This window comes from Herpailurus yagouaroundi, unplaced genomic scaffold (assembly GCF_014898765.1).
Source record: "Herpailurus yagouaroundi ecotype Mexico unplaced genomic scaffold, PumYag 185, whole genome shotgun sequence".
NCBI classification, from domain to species: domain Eukaryota; kingdom Metazoa; phylum Chordata; class Mammalia; order Carnivora; family Felidae; genus Herpailurus; species Herpailurus yagouaroundi.
The window spans coordinates 27952639-27977829 of record NW_024412416.1 but is presented as its reverse complement, the minus strand read 5'-3'; the positions used below and the strand labels follow the sequence as shown (position 1 = coordinate 27977829).

General features: G+C 38.3%; 1 protein-coding gene and 1 long non-coding RNA gene across 2 annotated transcripts in view; both read left to right on the top strand.

The window, feature by feature from the left end:
* Positions 1 to 25191, top strand: part of OCA2 (OCA2 melanosomal transmembrane protein) — a 527910-nt gene that overhangs the window by 35169 nt on the left and 467550 nt on the right. The window lies entirely within an intron of this gene.
* On the top strand, positions 213 to 18094 carry LOC121042551 (uncharacterized). The gene is made up of 3 exons (XR_005796288.1): positions 213 to 312; positions 6142 to 6145; positions 18025 to 18094. It is a non-coding gene; the product is annotated as an uncharacterized LOC121042551 (long non-coding RNA).

Here is a 25191-nt window from a genome sequence, read left to right as displayed (position 1 = left end):
GGAACCTGCACACTGTTTTCCAGAGCAGCTGTACCAGTTTGCATTCCCTCCAACAGTGCAAGAGGTTTCCTGTTTCTCCACATCCTCACCAGCATCTGTTGTTTCCTGAGTTATTAATTTTAGCCACTCTGACCAGTGTGAGGTGGTATCTCAGTGTGGTTTTGATTTGTATTTCCCTGATGATGAATGATGTTGAGCATCTTTTCATGTGTCTGTTGGTCATCTAGATGTCTTCTTTGGAAAAGTGTCTGTCTATTCATGTCTTCTTCCCATTTCTTCACTGGATTATTTGTTTTTCAGGTGTTGAGTTTGGTAAATTCCTTATAGATTTTGGATACTAACTCTTTATCCAGTATGTCATTTGCAAATATCTTTTCCCATTCTATCAGTTGCCTTTAGTTTTGTTGATTGTTTCCTGTACTGTGAAGAAGCTTTTTTATGTTGATGATGTCCCAATAGTTCATTTTTGCTTTTAATTCCTTTGCCTTGGAGACATGTTGAGCAAGAAATTGCTGTGTCTGAGTTCAAAGAGGTTGTTGCCTGTTTTCTCCTGTAGGATTTTGATGGTTTCCTGTCTCACATTTAGGTCTTTCATCTACTTTCAATTTATTTTTGTGTATTGTATAAGAAAGTAGTCCAGTTTCATCCTTCTGCATGTTGCTGTCCAGTTCTCAAAGCACCATTTGCTAAAGAGATTGTCTTTTTCCCATTGGATACTCTTTCCTGCTTTTTGAAGATTAGTTGGCCATATATTTGTGGGTCCAATTCTGGGTTTTCTATTCTATTTCATTGATTAATGTATTTGTTTTTGTGTCAATGATGATTACAGCTTTGTATAGAGGCTAAAGCCGACAAACTAGATCTTAAAACAAAGACTGTAATAAGAGATGAAGAAGGGAATTATATCATAAGTAAGGAGTCTACCCATCACAAAGAGCTAACAATTGTAAATGTTTGTGCTCCCAATGTGGAACACACAAGTTTATAAATCAATTAATCATAAATATAAACAAATGCATAGGTAATAATACTGTAATTGTAGGGGATTTTAATACTCTACTTACACAATGGACATATCGTCTAGGCACAAAATCAATAAGGAAACAATAGCTCTGAATGACACATTGGACCAGAGGGAGGTAACAGATATATTCAGACTTTTCATCCTAAATCAGCAGAATACATACTCTTTGTGAGTGCACATGGAACATTCTCCAACATAGATCACATACTGGTTCACAAAACAATCCTCAACAAATATAAAAAGCTTGAGATCATACCATGCATATTATCAGTCACAATGCTATGAAACTTGAAATCAACCACAAGAAAAAATTTGACAAGCCCCAAAATACACAGATGTTAAAGAACATCCTACTAAAGAATGAATGGGTCAACCAGGAAATTAAAGAAGAAATTTAAAAATATATAGAGACAAATGAAAATGAAAAAAAAAACAGTCCAAACCCTTTGGGCTGCAACAAAGGCAGTCCTAAGAGGAAAATACATTGCAACTGAGGCCTATCTCAAGAGGCAAGAAAGGTCCCGAATACACAACCTAATCTTACACCTAAAGGAGCTAGAAAGTCAGCAGCAAAGAAGCCCCAAAGTCAGTAGAATAAGGCACATAATAAAGATTAGAGCAAAAATAAACAGTATATAATAAAAAAATTAGTACAACAGATCAATGAATCTAAGAGTTGTTTTATGGAAAGAATAAACAAAATTGATAAACCCCTAGCCAGACTTTTTTTAGTTAAAAAAAATTTAATGTTTATTTATTTTTGAGAAACAGAGAGAGACAGCGAGAGCAGAGAGAGAGGTAGACACAGAATCTGAAGCAGGCTCCAGGATCTGATCTATCATCAGAGAGCCCAATGCAGGGCTTAAACCCATGAACCATGAGATCATGACCTGAGCCAAAGTTGGATGCTTAACTGAGTGAGTCACCCAGGCACACCCCTAGCCAGACTTTTCCAAAAGAAAAGTAAAGGACCCAAATAGGTAAAGTCATGAATGAAATAGGAGAGATCACAACCAATACCACAGAAATACAAACAATTATGAGAGAATACTATGAAAAATTATATGCCAAAAAAACTGGACAATATTGAAGAACAGACAAATTCCTAGATAGTCACACACCATCAAACCTCAAACAGAAAGAAATAGAACATTTGAACAGACCCATAACCAGTGAAGAAATTGAATTGGTAATCAAAAATTGTCCCCCAAAATAAGATTCCTGGACCAGATTGAATTCTACCAGACATTTAAAGCAGAGTTAATACCTATTCTTCTCAAGCTGTTCCAGAAAGTGGAAATGGAAGGAAAGCTTCAAGACTCATTCTATGAAGCGAGAATTACCTTGATTCCAAAACAAGACAAGACCCCACTAAAAAGGATAATAAAAGCCCAATATCTCTGATGGAATTGGGCAGAAATTCTAAACAAGATACTAGCAAATCGAATTAAACAGTACATTAAAAGAATTATTCACTATGATCAAGTGGGATTCTTTCCTGGGCTGCAGGACTGGTTCAATATTCACAAATCAACCAAAATTATAGATCACATTAATAGAAGAAGGAATAAGAACCATATGATCCTGTCAATAGATGCAGAAAAAGCATTTGAGGGGTGCCTGAGTGGCTCAGCTGGTTGAACGTCCGACTTCAGGTCATGATATCATGGCTCGTGAGTTGGAGCCTTGTATCAGAGTCACCACTGCCAGTGTGGAGCCAGCTTTGGATCCTCTGTCCCCTTCTGTCTCTGGTCCCATCCCCACTCATGCTTTCTGTCTCTCAAGAATAAATAAACACTAAAAAAAGAAAAAGCATTTGACAGAATACGGTATCCAAGAATGAATTCTTAATAAAAACCCTCAAGAAAGTTGGTATAGGAGGAATATACCTTAATATCATAAAAGCCATATATTAAAGGCCCACCGTTGATATCATCCTCAATGAGGAAAACCTGAGGGCTTTCTCTAGATCAGAAACATAACAGGGAGTCCACTCTCACCACTGTTATTTAACATAGTGTTGGAAGTCCTAGCCTCAACAATCAGACAACAAAACAAAATAAAAGGCATCCAAATTGGCAAAGAAGAAGTCAAACTGTCACTCTTCACAGATGACATGATACTCTGCATGGAAAACCCAAAAGGCTCCACCAAAAAACTGCTAGAGCTGATACAAGAATCCAGTACAGGTGTAGGATATAAAATCAATCTACAGAAATCAGTTGCATTTCTATACACCAATAATGAAGCAACAGAAAGAGATATCAGGGAATTGATCCATTTACAATTGCATCAAATACCATAAAGTACCTAGGAATAAACCTAACCAAAGATGTAAAAGATCTGTACACTGGAGACTATAGAAAGCTTGTGAAAGAAATTGAAGAAGACGCAAAGAAAAGGAAAAACAGTCCATGCTCTTAGATTGGAAGAACAAATATTGTTAAAATGTTTATACTACCCAAAGCAATCTACACACTCAATGCAATCCCTATGAAAATAACACCAGTATTCTTCATAGAGCTAGAACAATCCTAAAATTTGTATGGAACCACAAAATACCCCAAATAGCCAAAGTAATGTTGAAAAGAAAAACCAAAGCTGGATGCATCACTATCCCAGGCTTTAGCCTTTATTACAAAGATGGAATCATCAAGACAGTATGGTATTGGCACAAAAACAGACACATAGATCAATGGAATAGATCTGTGGATCTATTGGAATAGAATCTATGTATCTGTGTGGAATAGAATAGAGAACCCAGAAATCGACCTACAAATGTATGACCAACTAGTCTTCAATAAAGCAGGAAAGAGTATCCAATGGTAAAAAGATAATCTCTTTAGCAAAAGGTGCTTGGAAAACTGGACAGCAACATGCAGAAGAATGAAACTGGACCCACTTTCTTACACCATACGCAAAAACAAATTGAAAATGGATGAAAGACCTAAATGTGAGACAGGAAACCATCAAAATCCTACAGGAGAAAACAGGCAGCAACCTCTTTGACCTCGGCTGCAGCAACTTCTTACTTGACATGTCTCTGAAGGCAAGGGAAATAAAAGTAAAAATGAACTATTGGGACCTCATAAAGATAAAAAAAACTTCTTCACAGTGAAGGAAACAATCAACAAAACTCAAAGGCAACTGATTGAATAGGAGAAGATATTTGCAATTGACATATAGGAAAAAGTGTTAGTACCAAAAATCTATAAAGAACTTACCAAACTCAACACCTGAAAAACAAATAATCCAGTGAGGAAGTTGGCAGAGGACATGAATAGACACTTTTCCAAAGAAGACATCCAGATGGCCAACAGACACATGAAAAGATGCTCAACATCGCTCATCATCAAGGAAACACAAATAAAAACCACACTGAGATACCGCCTCACACCAGTCAGAGTGGCTAAAATTAATAACTCAGGAAACAAGAGATGTTGGAGAGGATGTGGAGAAAGGGTAACCCTCATGCACTGCTGGTGGGAATGCAGTGTGGTGCAGCCACTCTGGAAAACAGTGTGGAGGTTCCTCAAAGAATCAAAAATAGCAGACTACACTGAATGTTAACTAACTTGAGAATAAATTTTTAAAAATGCTTACCATCATGTGAGCTTTTACAAGTTCTAATAGCCAATTACAAATCACCAAAACAAGTATCATAGTAGTGGAAAATTTGAAATATTGCAGGGACACCTGGGTGGCTCAGTCAGTTGAGTGTCCTGCTCCTGATTTTGGGTCAAGTCCTGATCCATGGTTTGTGGGATCTAGCCCCATGTCAGTCTCCTTGCTGATAGCGTGGAGACGGCTTGGGATTCTCTCTCCTCTCTCTGCCCCTCCTCCAGCTTGCTTTCTCTCACTGTCGAAATAAACAAACATTTTTTAAAAGGAAAAAATTTAAATATTGTAAGAATTACCATAATGTGGAAGACATGAAGTGAGCAAACACTGTTGGGAAAATGGTACCAATAGACCTTCTCCTTACAGGGTTGCCACAAATTTTTAATCTGTAAATAATGCAATATTTGCAATGCCCAGTAAAAGGAAGCACAATAAAACAAGGTATGCCTGTAACTTATTTAGAGGCTGTGACAGGAAAGAAAATGGAGGCACTTCCTGCTTTATGCATGTAAGGTCAGCTGTTCAATAAACTGAGTATTAGTACTTATAATCTTGAAAGTCAGGATAAGTAAGAAATGAGAATTGAGAATGAAAAATTCTCAATTGAGATTGAGAAATGAGAAATGAGAATGAAAGAGGCCAATAACAGACAAAACTCATTTAGGAAGAGACTGGTCAAAAGCACTGGAAGGGACCCAGGGGCACATGTATCAGCTGGTTGGGGCATTAGGATGGTCCCAGCCAGTATGTAAAGGGGATGAAAAGCTAATGAGCTTTTAATTTACAGAGTAAGACATTGAAGTGGGTAACAGTCTGCACAACTAGGAGAGTATTTTTACAAATTCTTTTACCTTCAGTGTACCGGGAGGCAATCTGGAGACACCCATTATGGGCTTCACAGGCAGGAGGTCTTGTCCCTTGGGACCTGATTCCAGGTACAGTAGGATGGAGAGCATGAGGAGGGTGTGCTGAGGGCTCAGGAAGATCAGTTGGGATGTACCAGCAGCTGCCAGAGGATTGGAGAACACTTTGGGGACAAAAGGCCTCTGTGCAGCTCTCTCAACCCTTCTGTCCCCACATGGTAAGGATAGAGCCCAGAAATTTCTACCCTCCTCAACAGGGGGACAAACAGAAGGAAGTGTCTAGGGAGCTAGTCTGGGGACCTCTTCATCAGGGCAAAGGGCCAGACCTCAGGGATGCAGGGATGGTCCATAGGTTTAGGGTAAGGGAGGTGAGAGTAGGTGGAAGCCAGGAGACAACAGCCATAGATGAGGACAGGTCCCAGGGATGGTAGAGATGAGCACTCATGAGCCATAACTTCCCCTGTAGAGCTTCTAGGAGAGGGAGCAACAGCAACTAGGAAACCTATAGGGGCAGCTCACAAAAGACCCAGGAGAATGGCTGTTGGCTAGTCCTCCTGTGGTGTGAGCCCTTAGGACAAGGATCAGCTTGGTGTAAGTATGGAGGGTGTAGTCCATCCTCACTTGTGCACTTAGGTGAGTTCCTCAAACAGCATGCTCTTCCTGGGCAGGGATGTGCTGGTGTTGTCTGGTTGCCCCAGATGCATCTCTTTTTAAAGGTTATTCAAGGGCTTCATTACATTTTGCAATTCTTGTTTCATGAAAATAAGTATAAAATGAAGAGATGTGTTCATGTGGGTAATAAAACACAGAGGTCTTTCAAACCTAATACAGGTAAGGCAGGATGGAAATCACTGGATATGCAAACAAACAAACAAACAAACAAACAAACAAAGCAAACCAACTCTTTACCTCAGAGAATTGAAAACTTATTAACTGTTATAGGTTTGTGAAGAGAATGAAACTAAAGAATGCTATGATAAGCTACAAATACATTGCTTAATATTGTGTTGAAAAAGTAATTTGGGATTTCATATTTTTTAACTCTCTGAGAACAGTCCTCTTGCAACCTGTTCATTTTCTGTTAATTCTGAATAGAAGGGAAGCAGGCAGATGTTTGTAGAGTGTTGCACCCCTTTTGTCCTTTGACTTCCAGCAAGTCTAGGGGCAGTTTCTCAAATCAGTTGTACCACCTGTGTACAAACTGGTTAGTAAATGTTTTCTTAAAACTATTAAAATCTTTGTGAAACAAGGCAGGGTATAGATAATGTGACTATCATGTCTTTCATAACACCTTTTATTGTATCCTGTGGCTTTATAGAAAGCCATTTTCTGAAATGAAATCTCAAAATTGTTTTGGCTATTCTATGCCGTTAGCCTTTTCATATAATTCTATCATCAATATGTCAATTAAAAAAAATTCTGCTGGCGTGTTGATTGGAGCTTCACTGAACCCATATGAATTTAGGGGGGATTGATATTTTAATATTGAGTTTTCTGATCCAGGAACTTAGTATATCTCTCATTTATTTTGTTCTTATATAATTTATCTCAGTAATGTTTTATAGTTTTCAGTGAGCAGGTCCTGCCATATTTTGTTAGATTTATCTATAAATAGCTCATTTTTGATATTTTAAAAATGGTGTTTTCAACATTAATTTACATTTGTTCATTGTAAATATATAAAACATAGTTCATTTTGTGCATTGATCTAATATCCTTCCTAAACTCACTTATTAATTCGAGTAATGTTTTTGTTTGCAAATTTTTGTTTTGATTTTATAAATAGATAATCGTGTCTGTGAATAAACACAGTTCTACAAATCAACATAAAAATCAATTGCCTTTGTATACATGAGTAATGAATAATCTGAAAATAAAATTAAAACATTTCCATTCACAAAAACTTTAAAAAGAATAAAATTCTTAGGATTATATTTAACAAAAGGAGTGTAAGACTCTTATAAATGAACATTGAATAATTTTGCTGAGAGAAATTAAAGGAGATTTAGATAAATGGAAAGACATTCAGTGTTCACTGTGATTGGAAACCAGTGTTGTTAAGATGTTAATTTTTCCTAGATCTATAGATTTAGCACAATCCCTAAAACAATCTCAGGAGTTTTTTTTGGGGGGGGAGCAGAAATTATTGAGCTGATTCTAAAATTTACATGGAAAGGTAAAGAATCCAAAATAGGCAAAATGATCTTGAAAAAGAAAATGAATTCATGGGACTTTTTCTTCTAAATTTTGAAACTTGCTTCAGAAGAATAATATCAGTAAAATGGCAGAGTCGGAAGTTTTTACCTCTTGTTCCCCACATAGACGTGGAAAAATAAGCAGAAATGCTCAGAACAAACATTGTCAGAACTCTAGAAATCAGTAAAAAAATAATTAAAGCTACCAAGCAAATGCTGAGCCAAGTAAAAGGCAATTTGAAAGTGGTAGGAAAGTTTTGTGGCATTTTTACTTGCCCTTGCCCTGCTCCTTCCCAATCATGGTTGGCAGTATTAGCCATGACAGACCAATTTTAAAACCTGACCCTTGGTTACAGACAGAGAAGAGCAGACCTTACTTGTAAATTATTGTGTGTGTCTCTTCTAACCTATTTGGGGGCCAGCTGAAGGAGACTCTCATCTCTCTTTTGCCTAACCTGGAGCAGATAGTAAAAGTGGTGGGTGTTGCTTGAAACACTGTAAGGGGATTTAACAAATTGCAGATATCAGGGACAGAAATTACTTGTTGAGATGTATCACAGAGTGCCTAAGCCCCAGGTGCAAAACTTCGGGAGATTCTTTGGGAAAGTAGGATAATAAACAATACCCATTTGTAGGGGCAATTTAGAAAGCTATATATGGTAAGGGCAAGATCCATGGCCAGAAAAGACTGGAGAAGACCCTCAACTTTCACCTCAAGCATAGCCCTTGTTCTGGTGGAAGACTAACTAAATGTTGATGGAATACCCCAGAACAGAGTCAATCTGTAAAGACTGAGAAAAGTGTTTGCGTTTTTTGTATGTGTATTTTTTTTCTTTTCCTTTTTCTTTTTTGGCTTGTTTTCTTAAATTCTTGACATTCAAGGATATCTTTGTCAAAACATTAACTCAACATGAACTGAAGGAATACAGATGTTAGTGATCACACACAAGTAGAAATACAGTCTTTGGAAAAATTAATATAAAATTAAATGTAAAAATTTTTCTTTTTCAAAATTTATTTAAATTGTAGTTAATTAACATATAGTATAATATTGATTTCAGGAGTAGAATTTAGTGATTCATCACTTACACCCAGTGCTCATCATAACAAGTAGCCTCCTTAATTCCCATCCCCCATTTTGCCCATCCCCCATGCACCTCCTTCCATCAACCCTCAGTTCTCTATGTTGAGGATCTCTATGGTTTGCTTCACCGTCTCTCTTTTTTTTCACTTTCCTCTACATTCATCTGTTTTGTTTCTTAAATTCCACATATGAATGAAATTATAAGATATTTGGCTTTATCTGACTGGCTTATTTCACTTAGTAAAATACACTTTAGCTCCATTCACATCGTTGCAAATGCAAGATTTTATTCTTTTTGATGGATGAGTAATATTCCATTGTGTGTGTGTGTGTGTGTGTGTGTGTGTGTGTGTGTATACACACACACACATATACATGCATATAAATGGATATGTATATATAGATATATGTGGATACAGATCTGTATCCATTCATCAGTTGATGGATATTTGGGCTGTGTCCATAGTTTGGCATTGTCGATAAGGCTGCTGTAAACATTGGGGTACATGTACCCCTTCAAGTCAGTATTCTGTATCCTTTGGGTAAATACCTAGTAGTGCAATTGCTCTATTTTTAACTTTTTGAGGAAACTCCATACTGTTTTCCAGAGTGGCTTCATCAATTTGCATTCTCACCAACAGTGAAAGTGTTCCCCTTTCTCTGCAATCTTGCTGACATCTGTTGTTTCCTGAGTTATTAATTTTAGCCATTTTGACAGGTGTGAGGTGGTATCTCATTGTGTTTCTGATTTGTAATTCCCTGATGATGAGTGATGTTGAGCATCTTTTCATGTGTCTCTTAGCCATCTGTATGTCTTCTTTGGAAAAATATCTATCCATGTATTCTTCCCATTTCTTAACTGGATTATTTGTTTTTCAGGTGTTGAGTTTGATAAGTTCTTTATAGATTTTTGATACTAACCCTTTATCCAATATGCCACTTGCAAATATCTTCTCCCATTCTATAGGTTGCCTTTTAGTTGTGTTGATTGTTTCCTTTGCTATGCAGAAGATTATCTTCAGGTGCCTGGGTGGCTCAGTCAGTTAAGTGGCCAACCTCAGCTCAGGTCATGATCTCACAGTCTGTGAGTTTGAGCCCTTTCGGGCTCTGTGCTGACAGCTCGGAGACTGCTTCGGATTCTGTGTCTCCCTTCTGCACCTCCCCCACTCACACTCTGTCCCTGTCTCTCTCTCAAAAATAAATAAACATTAAAAAATTAAAAAAAAAAAAGAAGATTATCTTGATGAGGTCTCAATAGTTCATGTTTGCTTTTGTTTCCCTTACCTCTGGCAACGTGTCTGGTAAGAAGTTGCTGTGGCCAAGGTCAAAGAAGTTGCTGCCTGTATTCTTCTCTAGGATTATGGTAGTCTTTGTCTCACATTTAGATGTTTCACCTTTTTGAACTTATTTTACTATGTGATGTAAGAAGGTGGTCCAGTATCATTCTTCTGCATGTCGTTGTCCAGTTTTTCCCATATCATTTGTTGAAGAGACTGTCTTTTTTTTTTCCATTGGATATTCTATCTTACTTTGTTGAAAATTATTTGACCATATAGATGTGGATCCATTTCTGTATTTTCTGTACTGTTTCATTGATCTATGTGTCTGTTCTTGTGCCAGTACCATACTGTCTTGATGACTACAGCTTTGTAATATAGCTTGTAGCTTGGAATTTGTGATGCCTCCAGCTTTGCTTTTTCTTTTTCAGGATTGCTTTGGTTATTCAGGGTCTTTTGTGGTTCCATACAAATTTTAGGATTATTTATTCTAGCTCTGTGAAAAATGCTGTTCATATTTTGATAGAAATTGCATTAAATGTGTAGATTCCTTTGAATAGTATAAACACTTTCACAATGTTTGTTCTTTTATTCTATGAGCATGCAATATTTTCCCATTTCTTTGTATCTTCTTCAATTTCTTTCGTAACTGTTCTAAAGTTTTAAGAGTACAGATCTTTTACCTCTTTGGTTAAGTTTATTTCTAGGTGTCTTAAGATTTTTGGTATAATTGTAAATGCGATTTATTCCTTTTTCTGCTGCTTCATTACTGGTGTATAGAAATTCAACAGATTTCTGTGTGATTTTATATACTATGACTTTGCTGAATTCATGTATCATTTCTAGCAATTTTTTGATGAAGTCTTTCAGGTTTTCTACATATAGTATCATGTTATCTGCAAATAGTGAGAGTTTGACTTCTTCCCTGTCAATATTATTGTCTTTGATTTCTTTTTGTTGTCTGATTGCTGAGGCTACAACCTCCAGTAGTATATTAAATAACAGTGTTGAGAGTTGACATCCTTGTGTTCTTACTGACCATAGAGGAAAAGCTCACAGCTTTTCCCAATCGAGGATGAAATTCACTGTGGGTCTTTTGTATATGGCCTTTAGGATGTTGAGGTATGTTCCCTTTGTCTCTACTTTCTTGAGGGTTTTTTTAAAAAAATCAAGAATGGATGCTGTATTTTTTCAAATGCTTTTTTTTTTTTCATCTATTGAGAGGATCATTTGGTTCTTATTCTTTATTAATGTGGTGTATCATGTTGATTAATTTGCAAATATTCAACCACTCTTGCAGCCCAGGAAAAATCCCCACTTGATTGTGTTAATTCTTTTAATGTACTGTTGGGTTCAATTTACTAGTATCTTGCTGAGAATTTATGCATCCAGGTTCATCAGAGATATTTGTCTGTAATTCTCCTGTTTAGTGGGGTCTTTGGTTTTGGAATCAAGGTAATGCTGGTCTTGTAGAAGGAGTTTTGACATTTTCTTTTAATTGCTATTTTTTTATTTAAAAATTTTAATGTTTACTTTTTTTTTTTAATTTTTTTTTTAATAACGTTTTTATTTATTTTTCGGACAGAGAGAGACAGAGCATGAACGGGGGAGGGGCAGAGAGAGAGAGGGAGACACAGAATCGGAAACAGGCTCCAGGCTCTGAGCCATCAGCCCAGAGCCCGACGCGGGGCTCGGACTCACGGACCGCGAGATCGTGACCTGGCTGAAGTCGGACGCCTAACCGACTGCGCCACCCAGGCGCCCCTTTAATGTTTACTTTTGAGAGAGAGAGAGAGAGGGTGAGCAGGGGAGGGACAGAGAGAGAGGGAGACACAGAATCCAAAGTAGGCTCCAAGTTCTGAGCTGTCAGCACAGAGCCTGGTGGAGGGTTCGAACCCACCAACTGTGAGATCATGACCTGAGCCGAAGTCTGATGCTCAACCAACTGAGCTTTCCAGGCGCCCTTTCAATTTCTATTTTTTGGAACAGTTTGAAAAGAGTAGGCATTAATTCTTCTTTAAACGTCTGGTAGAATTCCTTTGAGAAGTCATCTGGTCCTGGACTTTTGTTTGTTGGGAGATTTTTGATTACTGATTCAATTTCTTTGCTGGTTATGGGTCTATTCAGATTTTCTATTTCTTCCTATTTCAGTTCTGGTAGTTTGTGGGTTTCTAGGAATTTATTCTTTTCTTCCAGATTGGCCAATTTGTAAGCTTAAAATTTTTCATAATATTCTCTTATGAATGTTTGTATTTCTGTGGTATTGATTGTGATCTTTCCTCTTTATTCATGATTTTATCTAGTTGGTCCTTTTTCTTTTGTTTTTGATAAGTCTGGCTAGGGATTTTCAAATTTAGTAATTCTTTCAAAGAACCAGCTCCTAGTTTTATTGATCTGTTTTACTGTTTTTTTTAAAAAAAATATATCATTATTTCTGCTCTAGTCTTTATTATTTCCCTTCTTTTGCTGGCTTAGGCTTTATTTGCTGTTTCATTTCTATGTTAGGTGTAAAGTTAGGCTATGTATTTGAGACCTTTCTTCTTGTTATATACTTCCCTCTTATGACCATTTTTGCTGCATCCAAAAGTTTTGGACTGTCATGTTTTCATTTTCATTTGCTTCCATGTATTTTTAAAATTTATTCTTTAATTTCCTGGTTAACCCATTCATTCTTAAGTAGAATGAACCACCATTTATTCCTGCTATTTCCAAATTTTTTCTTATGGTTAACTTCAAGTTCATAGTATTGTGATGTGAAAATATATATAGTGTGAATTCAACCTTATTGTACTTGTTGAGGGCTGATTCGTGACCAAGTATGTGATCTCTTTTGGGGGAGTGTTCCATGTGCACTCAGAAAGAATGTGTATTCTGCTGCTTTAGGATGAAATGTTCTGAATATATCTGTTAAGTCCATCTGGTCCAGTGTGTCATTCCAAGCCATTGTTTACTTGTTGATTTTCTGCTTAAATAATCTGTCAATTGCTATAAGTGAGGTATTAAAGTCTCCCAATATTATTGTTATCAATGAGTTTCTGTATGTTTGTGATTAATTGGTTTATATATTTGGGTGCTTCCAGTTGGGGGCATAAACATTTACAATTGTTAGATCTTCTTGATGGATAGAGCCCTTAATTATGATATAGTGCCCTTCTTCATCTCTTGTTACAGTCTTTGGTTTAAAATCTAGTTTGTCTGATATAAATATGGGTACTCCAACTTTCTTTTGATGTCCATTAGCATGAGAGATGGTTGTCCAACCCCTCACTTTCAATCTGCCAGTGTCTTTAGGCCTAAAATGAGTCTCTTGTAGGCAGCATATATATGTGTCTTTTTTTTTTTTTTAAATCCATTCTGATACCCTATGTCTTTTGATTGGGGCATTTAGTCCATTTACACTTAGAATGATTAGTCCATTTACATTCTAAGTCCATTACACTTAGAATGATTAGTCCATTTACACTTAGAAAGATATGAATTTAGTGCCATCATATTACCTATAAAGTCATTGTTTCTGGAGATTTTCTCTCTTCCTTTCTAGTCTTTGTTGCTTTGTGGTATATCCTGCCACTCCCTTCTGGCCTGCCAGGTTTCTGTGGACAGATCTGCTGATAACCTGATTTATCCTTCCTTGTAGATTAAGTATTTATTTTCCCTTGCTGCTCTCAGGATTCTTATCTGTGTAATTTGCAAATTTTACTACAATACGTCTTGGTGCTAGCCTGCTTTTGTTGATTTTGATTGGAGTTCTCTGTACCTCCTGGATTTCCCCAGATTAGGGAAGGTTTTAGTTATAATTTGCTCAAACAAACATTCTTCCCCGTTTTGCTTCTCTTCTCCTGGGACTTTTATATATGAAAGTTATTATGCTTCATGAGTCTTTGATTTCCTTAAGTCTACATTTGTGATCCAATATTTTTCTTTCCCTCTTCTTTTCAGCTTCATTCATTCCCATAATTTTATCCTCTCTATCACTGATTTGTTCCTCTGCTTTATCCATCCTTGTCATTGCACACAGTTTTGCATCTCCATTATAGCATTTTTAAATTGCAGACTGACTAGGTTTTAATTCTTTTATCTTTAAAGTAGGTGACTCTCTAGTGTCTTCTATGCTTTTCTCAGCCCAGTTAGTATCCTTATCATTGTTGTTTTTAAATTCTGGTTAAGGCATATTACTTATATCTGCTTTGATTAGATCCCTGGCCATGACCTCTTTTTGTTCTCTCTTTTGGGATGAATTCGTCTTGTTGTCATTTTGTCCAGGTCACTCTATTTTTTGTGTTTGTGTTAGGCAAGTCTGTTATATTTCCTCCTCCTGAGAGTAATGGCTATATTAAAAAGAGGTCTTATACCGTCCAGAGCTTGGAGCTATGCAAAGTGTTTCTGGTGTATGATATGTTCATTATATCATTGTGTTTTGGCTGCTCTTTCCTCAGGTCAGTCCCTTGCAGAGTTTCTCCTTACCTATAGTGGGGAGTGTTTGGACTTTGTCCAGAATGTGGTGAGTTTTAACTAGGTGTGCTTTGGTCTGCTTGTTAAAATAAGCCTGATCCGATTTTCATTATAACTGAAGCTTTGCAGCACTCTATAATCAGTAGACCTGGTGTGTGTGTGTGTGTGTGTGTGTGTGTGTGTGTGTGTATGTTTGTGTGTGTGTGTGTGTGTGTGTGTGTGTGTGGTTTGTGTTGGTCTTCTGGAGAAGGGACCTGCTGCTTCTCTGGCCCTCAGGTACACTTGCACTAATAAAGATATACCTGCAGAACACATGAGGGCAGGGCTTGTTGTAAGTGACTCAAACCTAAACTGTGGGTCCTTCGCTACTTGCTGAAGTCTGTCCTTGGTAATGGGTGGGGTAAAAAATAGCATTGGGCCACTCTCTTCCCAGGAGGGGGATGTTCGCCCCCCACCCTCCTGCTGTTCAGGAAGCCCTCCAGATGAGCAATCTTCCCTCTCATGTCCCAGGCTTCTGTCAGGTCCCTGCCATCACCCAGTCTGTGTCTGTGCCATGTGCCTGCCTGACAGTGCAGTAGTCCTGTGTTTTACCTTAGGTGTACAGCTGGGTTTTAAAACTCCAAGTTTTAGGGACCAGGCTAAACATAGACCTGCACTGGTCTTCTGGGAAAGGGTCTCGCCATGCTCTGGATGCTGTCAGTTTGTCCCAGAAAGCAGCCATACGACTGCACAGTGGCTTGTAGTTTATGGTAAAGCACAGCAAAAAACCTGTGTCTGGGTTATCTGTCCTTAACAGGTTCCTCTGCTACTATAGTAATGAATGGGGGTGCTCAGTGGTTACTCTAGGCTCTTTTGTCCCCTGAGAGGTAGTGCTACCTCTCCCAAATGCACTCCCAAGAAGGGGAACTGTATCTCCCAGCATATCACAGGGAATCCCACAAGTACACTGTCCACTCATGGGCCTCTGTTTCCTTCTCCACCACTACACCTGCCAGGATGGACCCCTGTGATGGTGCACACTTTTTAAGCTTCAGACTTTGAGCTCCACTCTTTGTAAAAACTTGCAATAATCAGCCCCTCTCATTTTCTTAGTTAATGGTTTTGGGGAATGCAATTTTCTGCATGCTGCTTTCTCTCTCTCTCCCTCCTTCTCTCTCTCTCTTTCTCTCTTCCTTCTCCTCCTCCTCTCATAGTCGTCATCGTCATCGTCGTCCTCCTCCTCTTCCTCCTCCTTCTTTTTATTCTCTCTCTTTCTCTCTGATCAGGGCTTCTTCCACTTCACAGCACCTGTGATTCTTTTTTCCTCCAAATCACATCTCTGCAGCTCCTACCTTCCATGCTGTGGCCTATTTTCTCCTTATAGCTGTGTGGTTTGTTCTTTCAGTTCTCTGATTGATTTCTTTGGTGTTCAGAAGGATTTGATATTAATATAACTGTGTTTTAAGGACAAGGCAATCATAAAGTTCCCCTACTACTCCACCATCTTAACTCCTCTCCCCTTATTTTGTCTGATATTAATATAGCCATCCTAGTTCTCTTTTGGTTACTGTTTTCATGGAATATTATTTTCTACCTTTTTATTTTCAACATACTTGTGTGTTTAGATCTAAAGTGAGTCGCTTGTATATAGCATATAGTTGGTTCTTGCTTTTTAATTTATTCTGTCAGACTCTGCCTTTTTTACAGATAAGGAAATATATCTGCCAATTTGTTACTTGTTTTCTGTATATCTTATGTAATATTTTTGTCCCTTATTTTCTCCATTACTGCTTTTTCTGTGTTTAATTGATTTTTATATGGTGATACATTTTGATTTCCTTTTCATTTCCATTTTTTTTGTAGATATTTTCTTTGTGGTTACATCAGAATTACGCCTAACATCCTCGAGTTATAACATTCTAATTTTTAAAATTGTATTTATTTTTTGAAAGAGAGAGTGCAAGTGAGGGTGGGGCAGAGAGAGGGAGAGAGAATATCCCCATCAGGTTCCACACTGCCAGCACAGAGCCTGATGTAGAGTTCAAACCCACAAACTGTGAGATAATGACCTGATCCAAAATCAGGAATTGGACACTTAACAAACTGAGCCACCCAGGAACCCCTATAACAATTTAATTTGAAATGGTATTAAGTGCACTATTTTACTCATAACACTGCCGACACCAAATGAAAGATTTTTTTCTTTCTGACACCAATCAATTCTCTGATTCTCTGCAAACACCAACTGGGCGTCTAACAACTCAATTCAATTATGATACTATCTACCTGGAGTTAGTGTTAGATCCCACAAGTTAAGGGCTCAGTTCCACAAAACTGTCCCCACTTTAGATGCCAATTTTAAGTACTAGGTATCCTGCACTTCTATCTGATTGGCTATTAATTGTGGGTTCTCATGACCCCCTCCTTAGGCTTGATAATTTGTGAGAATGACTCCTAGAACTTAGGAACAGACTTTACTTATGCTTACTGGTTTACTGTAAAGGATGCGACTCAGGAAAGGCCGAGTGGAAGATATGGATGAAGCCAGATGTGGGGTTAGGGGTGGCATAGTGTTTCCATGCTTTCTCCACATGCACCAATTTCCCAGTATCTTGATGCATTTACCAACTCGGAAGTTCTCCCAATCTGTCTTTTAGAAATTTTTTTAAATTTTAGTTTTTTAATTTACATCTGGATTAGTTAGCATGTAGTGAACAATGATTTCAGGAGTAGATTCCTTAATGCCCCTTATCCATTTAGCCCATCTCCCCTCCCACAACCCCTCCAGTAACCCTCTGTCCTCTATATTTAAGAGTCTCTAATGTTTTGTCCCCCTCCTTTTTTAATATTATTTTTGCTTCCCTTGATTTATGTTCATCTGTTCTGTGTCTTAAAGTCCTCATATGAGTGGAGTCATATGATATTTGTCTTTCTCTGGCTAATTTCGCTTAGCAAAATACCCTCTAGTTCCATCCACGAAGTTGCAAATGGATGATTGCCGAGTAATACTCCATTGTATATATATACCACATCTTCTTTATCCACTCATCCATCGATGGACATTTTAGGCTCTTCCCATACTTTGGCTGTTGCTGATAGTGCTGCTATAAACATTGGGGTGCATGTGTCCCTTCAAAACAGCATACCTGTATCCCTTGGATAAATACATAGTAGTGGAATTGCTGGGTCGTAGGGTAGTTCTATTTTTAATTTTTTGAGGAAACTCCATACTGTTTTCCAGAGTGGCTGCACCACTGTTGCATTCCCACCAACAATGCAAAGGAGATCCTCTTCTCCGCATCCTCGCCAACATCTGTTGTTGCCTGAGTTGTTAATGTTAGCCGTTCTGACACGTGTAAGGCGGTATGTCATTGTGGTTTTGATTTGTATTTCCCTGATGATGAGTGATGTAGAGCATCTTTTCATGTGTCGGTTAGCCATCTGGATGTCTTCTTTGGAGAAGTGTCTATTCATGTATTTTGCTGATTCTTCACTGGGTTCTCTGGTTTTTGGGTGTTGAGTTTGATAGGTTCTTTATAGATTTTGGATACTAACCCTTTATCTGATATGTCGTTTGCAAACATCTTCTCCCATTCTGTCAGTTGCTTTGTAGTTTTGCTGATTGTTTCCTTCGCTGTGCAGAAGATCTTTATTTTGATGAGGTCCCAGTAGTTCATTTTTGCTTTTGTTTTCCTTGCCTCCAGAGACGTGTTGAGTAAGAAGTTGCTGTGGCCAAGATCAAAGAGGTTTCTGCCTGCTTTCTTCTCGAGGATTTGGATGGCTTCCTGTCTTACATTGAGGTCTTTCATCCATTTTGAGTTTATTTTTGTGTCTGGTGTAAGAAAGTGGTCCAGGTTCATTCTTCTGCATGTCGCTGTCCAGTTTTCCCAGCACCACCTGCTGAAGAGACTGTTTTTATTCCATTGGATATTCTTTCCTTCTTTTTCAAAGATTAGTTGGTCATACATTTGTGCGTCCATTTCTGGATTCTCTATTCTGTTCCATTGATCTGAGTGTCTGTTCTTGTGCCAGTGCCATACTGTCTTGATGATTACAGCTTTGTAGTATAGCTTGAAGTCCGGGATTGTGATGCCTCCTGCTTTGGTTTTCTTTTTCAAGATTGCTTTGGCTATTCTGGGTCTTTTCTGGTTCCATACAAATTTTAGGATTATTTGTTAGAACAAATAATCTGTGAAGAATGCTGGTGTCATATTGATAGAGATTGCATTGAATATGTAGATTTCTTTGGGAAGTATGGACATTTTGACAATAGTTGTTCTTCCTATCCAGGAGCATTTTCCATTTTTCCATTTTTTTTTTTTTTGCATCTTCTTCAATTTCTTTCATAAGCTTTCTATAGTTTTCAATGTATAGATTTTTCACCTCTTTGGTTAGATTTATTCCTAGGTATTTTATGGGTTTTGGTGCAATTGTAAATGGCATCGATTCCTTGATTTCTCTTTCTGTTGTTTCATTGTCGGTGAATAGGAATGCAACCGATTTCTGTGCATTGATTTTGTATCCTGCAACTTTGATGAATTCATGAATCAGTTCTAGCAGTTTTTTGGTGGAATCTTTTGGGTTTTCCATATAGAGTATCATGTCATCTGCGAAGAGTGAAAGTTTGACCTCCTCCTGGCCGATTTGGATGCCTTTTATTTCTTTGTGTTGTCTAATTGCAGAAGCTAAGGCTTCCAGTACTATGTTGAATAACAGTGGCGAGAGTGGACATCCCTGTCTTGTTCCTGACCTTAGGGGGGAAACTCTCAGTTTTTCCCCACTGAGGATGATATTAGCGTTGGGTCGTTTTTATGTGGCTTTTATGATCTTGAGGTACGATCCTTCTATCCCTACTTTCTTGAGGGTTTTTAATCAAGAAAGGATGGTGTATTTTGTCAAATACTTTTTCTGCATCTATTGAGAGGATCATATGGCTCTTGTCCTTTCTTTTATTGATGTGATGAATCACCTTAATTGTTTTGTGGATATTGAACCAGCCCTGCATCCCAGGTATAAATCCCACTTGGTCGTGGTGAATAATTTTTTTAAGGTATTGTTGGATCCGGTTGGCTAATATGTTGTAGAGGATTTTTGCATGCATATTCATTGGGGAAATTGGTCTATAATTCTCCTATTTAGTCGGGTCTCTGTCTGGTTTTAGAATCGGGGTAATGCTGGCTTCATAGAAAGAGTTTGGAAGTTTTCCTTCCATTTCTACTTTTTGGAACAGCTTCACGAGAATAGGTGTTAACTCTTCCTTAAATGTTTGTTAGAATTCCCCTGGAAAGCCATCTGGCTCTGGACTCTTGTTTTTTGGCAGATTTTTGATTACTAATTCAATTTCTTTACTGGTTATGGGTCTGTTCAAATTTTCTATTTCTTCCTTGGTTTCAGTTTTGGTAGTGTATATGTTTCTGGAATTTGTCCATTTTTTCCCAGATTGCCCATTTTATTGGCATATAATTGCTTATAATGTTCTCTTATTGTTGTTTTTATTTCTTCTGTGTTGGTTGTGATCTCTCCTCTTTCATTCTTGATTTTATTTGTTTAGGTCCTTTCCTTTTTCTTTTTGATCAAACTGGCTAGTGGTTTGTCAATTTTGTTATTCTTTCAAAGAACCAGCTTCTGGTTTCATTGATCTGTTCTACTGTTTGTTTTGTTTCGATAGCATTAATTTCTGCTCTAATCTTTATTATTTCCTGTCTTCTGCTGGTTTTGTGTTTTATTTGCTGTTCTTTTTCCAGCTCTTTAAGGCGTAAGGTTACGTTGTGTATCTGAGATCTTCCTTCCTTCTTTAGGAAGGCCTGGATTACTATATACTTTCCTCTTATGACCGCCTTTGCTGTGTCCCAGAGGTTTTGGGTTGTGGTGTTATCATTTTCATTGGCTTCCATGAACTTTTTAATTTCCTCTTTAACTTCTTGGTTAGCCCATTCATTCTTTAAACCAACATTTTTTTAAAAATTTTTTTTCAACGTTTATTTATTTTTGGGACAGAGAGAGACAGAGCATGAACGGGGGAGGGGCAGAGAGAGAGGGAGACACAGAATCGGAAACAGGATCCAGGCTCCGAGCCATCCGCCCAGAGTCCGACGCGGGGCTCGAACTCGCGGACCGTGAGATCGTGACCTGGCCGAAGTCGGATGCCTAACCGGCTGCGCCACCCAGGCGCCCCCGCCCATTCATTGTTTAGTGGGATGTTGTTTCATCTCTAAGTATTTGTTACTGTTTCAAATTTTTTCTTGTGGTTGGTTTTGAGTTTCATAGCCTTGTAGTCTGAAAATATGCATGGTATGATCTCAATCTTTTTGTATTTGTTGAGCGCTGATTTGTGTCCCGGTATTTGGTCTGTTCTGGAGAATGTTCCATGTGCACTGGAGAAGAATGTATATTCTGGTGCTTTGGGATGAAATATTCTGAATATATCTGTTAAGTTCATCTGGTCCAGTGTGTCATTCAAAGCCATTGTTTCCTTGTTGATTTTTTGACTAGATGATCTGTCCATTGTTGTGAGTGGGGTGTTTGAAGTTCCCTACTACTATAGTATTATTATCAATGAGATTCTTTATGTTGTGATTAATTGATTTATACATTTGGGTGCTTTCACATTTGGCGCTTAAGTGTTTACAAATTGTTAGGTCTTCTTGGTGGATAGACCACTTAATTATGATATAATGCCCTTCTGCATCTTGTGATACAGTCTTTATTTTAAAGTCTAGACTTTGTGATGTAAATATGGCTACTCTGGCTTTCTTTTGTTTACCATTAGCATGATAGATGGTTCTCCATCCCTGTACTTTCAATCTGAAGGTGTCTTTAGGTCTAAAGTGGGTATCTTGTAAATAGCATATAGATGGATCTTGTTTTCTTATCCATTCTGTTACCCTATGTCTTTTGATTGGAGCATTGAGTCTATTGATGTTTAGAGTGAGTACTGAAAGATACAAATTTATTGCCATTATGTTGCTTGTACAGTTGAAGTTTCTGGTGGTGTTCTCTGGTCCTTTCTAAGTTTTGTTGCTTTGGTATTTATGTATGTGTGTATGTATGTATGTATGTATGTATGTATGTATGTATGTATTTTTTCATCTTTTCTCCTGTCAGAGAGTCCCCCTTAAAATTTCTTGCAGGGCTGGTTTAGTGGTCACACACTCCTTTAATTTTTGTTTGTCTGGGAAACTTTTAATCTCTCCTTCTATTTTGAATGACAGCCTTGTTGGATACAGAATTCTTGGCTGCATATTTTTCCACTTGAATGTATCCTGCCACTCCTTTCTGGCCTGCCAAGTTTCTGTGGATATGCCTGCTGCAAACCTAATCTGTCTTCCTTTGTAGGTTAAGGACTTTTTTTCCCTTGCTTCTTCCAAGATTCTCTCCTTGCCTGAGTATTTTGTGAATATGAGTATGATATGCCTTGTTGATGGTCGGTTTTTGTTGAATATAATGGGAGTCCTCTGTGCTTCCTGGATATGGTGTCTGTGTCTTTACCCAGGTTAGGAAAGTTTTCTGGTATGATTTGCTCCTGTAACCCTTCTATCCCCACTTCTCTCTACCTTTTCTGGGACACCTATGGTTCTGATGTTGTTCCTTTTTAATGAGTCACTGATTTCTCTAATTCTTAAATTGTGCTATTTTGCCTTAATCACCCTCTTTTTTTCTGCATTATTCTCCATAAGTTTGTCCTCTATATCACTGATTATCTGTTCTGCCTCATCTATCCTTGCTGCTGTGGCATCCATTCTATATTGCAGCTCAGTTACAGCATTTTTATGTCATCCTGACTAGCTTTTACTTCTTTTATGTCTGCAGAAAGGGATTTTAATCTATTTTGACTCCAGCTAGCATTCTTATTATCGTGATTCTAAATTCTGGTTCAGACAACTTGCTTGTATCTGTGTTTGTTTGTTGAGTCCCTGACTGTCGTTTCTTTCTGTTCTTTATTTTAGGGTGAATTCCTTTTTTTGTCATTTTGAAGGGAGAAAAGGAAATAATGGGGTAACAAAATTTTAAAAAAATAAAATGAAAAAATATTAAAATTAAAAAAATTACAAACAAACACACACAAAATTGAATAAATGATGCTAGATTCTAGGTGTGTTTTGGTCTGGGTGTTGAAAGGGGCTTGACAGATTAGTGAAAAAAGGTGAACGAAAAAGAAGGAAATTAGTTGACAATTTGAAAAAATGAATACACTGATGTAGACTAAAGTGAAATTATGTAATTAAAATAGAATTTGAAAAAATTTACACAAAAGTGAAAAATATTGTAGAAAATATTAAAGAAAACATTAAAAAATTGAAAATAAAAATGATTTTTTTCTCTTTATTCAAGGAAAAGAAAAGAAACGAAAAAGAGAAAATAGAAAAAAGAAACAAAAAAAGAAAGAAATTGAATAGATGGACTAGCAAACAGACTGAAATACGATTAAAATTACTTCGTTTTCCCCTAGAAGTCAAACTATGAATCTCTTTTATAGTCCATAAACTAAGCAGGTGAAGAGACTTGTGCTCCTGAAGAGTGAGGTTGGCCCAGTTAGGTGGGGCTTAGTGTAATGGCTCTGTTCTCCACTAGATGGCACTGCTTATCTTACTGGGGTGGATTGTTGTGGTGCTTGTAGGTGCGTATGTGCATGCGTGGGAGCAGTGAAAATGGCGTCACCCAGCTATTCAGTCTCTAGTATCTGTTCTCCCTGGTCAGCAATCATGCACCTGTCCTTTATCTTCAGCTTCTAACCACTCCCTGCTTTTACACAGTCTGTGACCAAGTCCCAGATAGCACCTCTCTCCTGAGTTTTGTCTCAGATGCAGTTGTTTCTCCCGACCCCTTACTTCTGATGGACTGTGGCTTTGACTGGTTCTGCCCTTCTGCAGAAGGGTCTCACCGAGCAATTGGCCAGGTGCTGGTCATCCCCAGGAACGTTTGTGGGACTGGGTTGCTGCTGATGCCCAGAGACTGTGGCCAGTTGCCAGCCCGCCCCAGAAAAAGTTCATGAGATAGTGTAGCAGCAGCCTTTCAGTTATAATGGAAAATCACAGCACACATCTGGCACCAGGCTTCACCCTAATGACATTGTTCCAGCACCAGCAAATGTGGTTATTCTCCCAGGTCCACTGGGGCCTTGCCTTTGGAGGACCCACACAGCTTCTATCAGGTGTCCTTCTAGGAGGGGAACCGCCTCTCCCCATGTGGTCTGAAGAACCCGGACTCCACTCTGCTCCTGGGGATTTGCCCTTCTACCAGAGCACTGCCAGGTATTGAGCTGTGGAGTTTCAGACTCTGAGCTTCCCCTGTTCATAGTCTGAATGGTATTTAAACCCTCTCCTTTCTCCTTTCTCCCTTTTTAGTTCAGTCTTGTGGCTATTTCCACTTTTCCACTTTTTCTCCGGCTGCATTTGGTGGGAAGTGCTTTTCCCGTATTCCCCCCTCCCCATCTCTGTCCTCTTCTCTGCATGCAAAAGTGGCTCCCTGCTCTCCATGGCTTCTCTTTCCCCCAGTTCACCTCTCTGTGCCACGTACCTGCTGATTTCTGTGGTTCAGGGTGTGCAGATTGTTGTGTTAATCTTCAGATCGGTTTTCTAGGTGTGCAGGATGGTTTAGTGTTGGTCTGGCTGTATTTCATGGACGTGAGACACACAAAAAACTTCATGCTGTTCTACCATCTTAGCTTCTCCCCCCCATTTTTTTAAAATTTTTTTCAACGTTTTTTATTTATGTTTTGGGACAGAGAGAGACAGAGCATGAACGGGGGAGGGGCAGAGAGAGGGAGACACAGAATCGGAAACAGGCTCCAGGCTCCGAGCCATCAGCCCAGAGCCTGACGCGGGGCTCAAACTCATGGACCGCGAGATCGTGACCTGGCTGAAGTCGGACGCTTAACCAACTGCGCCACCCAGGCGGCCCCCCCCCCATTTTTTTTAAAACAGAGATTATGTTTTAAATGGCACCATTATGTAGGCACCATTGATTAAATCATTGAAAGTTGGTGATTGAATTCAATCTTCAGTCCTTCTCTTTCTTTCCACTGAGCTAGACTTCCTCTGAGTTAGGGATCAACTTGAGGTAATGTTTAAGTTTTTCTCAGGAATTTTCCGGTCATTTGTCTGGCCTGGGTATGTGTGTGGCCTTTTAGATTCCCTTGTATTCATGGCTGCTTTTGAATGTCGTAATTTCCCAAAGATTCTTACCCCAGTTTCTTCTATGGCCTTAGATGATCTATTGTATATCTCCACCTATAATATCTTGCCCCACATGTTTATGGGTTTGTAGTTCACCTTGAAGGTTTTGTTAGCAGATGACTGCTGATTTTCCCACCTGCACTAAGTTATGTGAAACAGAGATAAGCACATTTCATCATATAGGAATCTTTCACATATCCCCCAGACAGCTTAGGATAGAGATGCTCAATACATTTCAAATGAAGTCTTTTTTGCCTTTTCTACTTTAAAAGGTTGGGATGAACTGAGAACCAGACTTCCACCTGTTCAAGAGTCAGATAACTTCCACATCAGGGAGTGTGTGGGTCAAAGGCAAGTGAAATGCCTCCAAACTTTCCTACCCTTTTGAAGATGGCTTGTTAATTTTTGGGCTTTTGGTTGATTGCTGTAAACCTTTGACTGTTTTCCAGAGCTCCTACAAAGTTGGTTCAAAAAATTTCTGGTCCTTCCTTCCTTCTTTCCTCTCTCCTCCTCTCCTTCCT